The sequence below is a fragment of the Primulina huaijiensis genome, chromosome 14, assembly GCF_012295235.1.
Source record: "Primulina huaijiensis isolate GDHJ02 chromosome 14, ASM1229523v2, whole genome shotgun sequence".
In the NCBI taxonomy this organism is placed as follows: domain Eukaryota; kingdom Viridiplantae; phylum Streptophyta; class Magnoliopsida; order Lamiales; family Gesneriaceae; genus Primulina; species Primulina huaijiensis.
This window is the reverse complement of record NC_133319.1, coordinates 16785146-16788314: the sequence shown is the minus strand read 5'-3', so window position 1 is coordinate 16788314 and position 3169 is coordinate 16785146.

The window sequence follows — 3169 nt, the reverse complement described above, 5'->3', positions numbered from 1 at the left end:
TATAGATTCGGTTTTGGCTAGTAAATCGATCAGTTCGAAGCCTGATCAGTTTCAGCTTTATGCGCACTTAGGTAAACTCTTTAGAAACAAAGTAACAAGTTTTGTTAACATCAAAATCAAGATTGTAAACATGAAATGTTCCAACAATATGACTTGATCATGTTTACATGTTATAAATGTCATTTTCAAACCTGCAAACATATCGTGAAGTTCCACTTTTTCATATCCTTGTATTCTCTCATTGCGATGGTTTTTATACCTCATTCTCTAGGCATCTATCTCATGACTTTAAGGGCAATTTCTCGGTTGGTGTATTCCTTGCCAAGAGGAACCAATTCAATTACTACGCTTCTGAATCATTCATCGAAGTCATTCAAAGACTTTTCTGGCTTTGTCTTCATGTTTTCGAATTTTCGCATAGCCACAGTGAGTTTGTTCTCTTTGGTTTGATCATTTACTTCACACAATTGGATTTACGTTTTCTATATTTCTTTGGGAGTGGAACACATTTTGATTTTGACTTAATGTAACCTTATCAATAGTTTTATGCAGAATGTCCTAGGCTACGTTGTTAAGATTTGCCTTTTTCTTATCTTCTGAAGTCCATTCACGTTGGGTTTTTTTAAAATCATCTAAGGTTCTCCACCAATAAAGGAAACATCAGTATTTATTTTCATGATCTCCATCAGTCAATTAGTAATAACATACGACATATCATCGTGTTTAGCTGCAAGGTGAGCTTGCATTTTGATATTCAAATCAACGAATTCTTCCTTGGAGAACGTCGGAATCTTGCTGAATGAGGTCATAGATATTGACTATTCAGAGGTCGAGATAAACCCGTTCTAATACCATTTGTTAGGATTAGTGGAAGTGTTTAGATAAGGTGAATAAATTCCTCACAAAATTTTCTTCTTAGGAGTTGAATGAATCTCAACTGGTGTTAATAGTCAAGTTTAAATCTCGATCTTTTGAGTGCAGTAGACAACTTGAATAATCAATGCGGAAAAATTATAATTGAACTTAGTGAACCAAAGCTTCTCAATATCATCATACCAGAAACAATCAGACAACAAAAACGAATGAAATGCATGCATAAAGATAATTGCACGAAAACTTGTTTATAGAAGTTTAAAGGACAAATCCATTCTACTTTTCTCCTTTTTTGTTTCTAGAAAGATTTCACTAAAAGACTTTGATAATTAAAAAAATTGCAATTATTCATTTTAGCAGGATTTACCAACTGCTTTATTGAAATTCTTAATACACAACTTAAACACTTTTGAAGGAAATATGCATATAAAACTATTTCCATCAGTTACAAAAGTCACATTATAAATGATAATAATTTATTATTGAAATCAGATAAATCTTGAAGCATGTGCTTCATAATATATCAGTTGAGCTTGAATCTCAGATAACAGATATATGCAATTGGCAAAATATGTAGAGAGCATTTTGTTTCTTGAATTCGTCCGTATATAGAGAGATTGCAACGTTCAGATTTCAAGGCTATAATCTAGTCGTACTGAGGTCATAACAGAAATAGTACTAGATGTCAGGTGTTATTTGTCTTTTTCCCAAAATGGAATATGACAATAAACATTTGAATTAATGATATAAAACGATAATAATAAATTTGTCTTTATACCCAAAACATTCCATGAAACATGTGATTGTTGATTATTGAGTTTGTCAGAATAAGAAAAAGTTTAGAGTTCAGCGGATACCAAGATTCAGTAAGGCCAAAATATATTATTCAAATTCAGTGACGGCTTCTCATCCTAAAATCGGTTAACTTGTAGAGATGCCTTCTGAAATATGTTTTTACAGAATTTTATTTTGTTGCTGAATTTTATATATTTTCGGTTAACAGTACATCAGCAAAACTTATAATTTCCAACATATATGTTTTAGTTATAGTTATATATTAATTAGTAACATAATGAATGTAATAATGCATCTCCACATAGCTTAATTTTTACCTAATTTATTAATTTTAGCATGTAATAAAAGACTGGGATTGTATAATTCATATTCTAATTACTAATTTAATTGATCTAGTAATTCATATCCACAATTAAAAAACGTTTCCATTGAATTCACCCAATCACAATTTTTCAGTTGCATAACAATCATTTCTTAATTCATTTCCTATAACTCCTCCATCCCATTTTGATTTATATTAATTTCATTTTTTTATATCATAATTAATTCATTTCTTCATCCGATTCTATTTTATTTAGTATTGTTCAATTCACTTCTTTCAACATTCACTTAATTTTAATTTTAAAATTAATATAAAACCAAATTTATAATTACTAATGATAAAAAAATTCTGATATTGTAATTTTAAATTATTTGGTTGGAAATGCTATTTGTTAAATAGTTGGTTAATACATTGTCATCAAAATTAATAAGTCTTAGCTCAATTAAGTAGGGAGGCAGTGAGAGTTATAACTTATAAGAGATATCAGACCTAATTAAATCCATTTATTTTTTCGTTTATGCCCATATGAATATTTTTTATGTTCACGTTTATATCTAGGCAAAAACTTGTGTGAGACGATCTCACGAGTTATATTTTGTGAGACGAATCTCTTATTTGAATTATTCATGAAAAAGTATTACTTTTTATGTTAAGTATTACTTTTTATTGTGAATATCTATAAGATTGACCCATCTCACTAGATAAAGATTCGTCAGAGTCTATATTCATTTATCTAAAATTGGAGGGCTGAATGATAAATTCACAATATGAAAACTGTGTCTTGAATCCAAAATGACCCTAGTCATGGCCTAATTAAACATCTTGCTTCAAGGAAATATAACTGATCGTAAGGAAAATACATCACGAAGTCGCCAACTCAGACGCACAAGGGACATTCATTTAATAAAAATCATAACTTGAAAAAAAAACATACAGAATAAATGTTGATTATTTGTCCACATGAGAGTGGACTAATTATGCGGACTAATTATGCAAGACTTCAATGACTCCACAGGCCATGACCCATTTTTCCCCGCTACAATTAACAAAAAGATTTACTGCAGAAACAAACAAGATGGACCTTTCGGTAATTATATAAAACCCAAGGAGGTGCACTTTACCAAAAATAGAAAGCCCTTAAAAATACAGAAGAATCCAGGTTCAAGTAGCAAGGGAAAA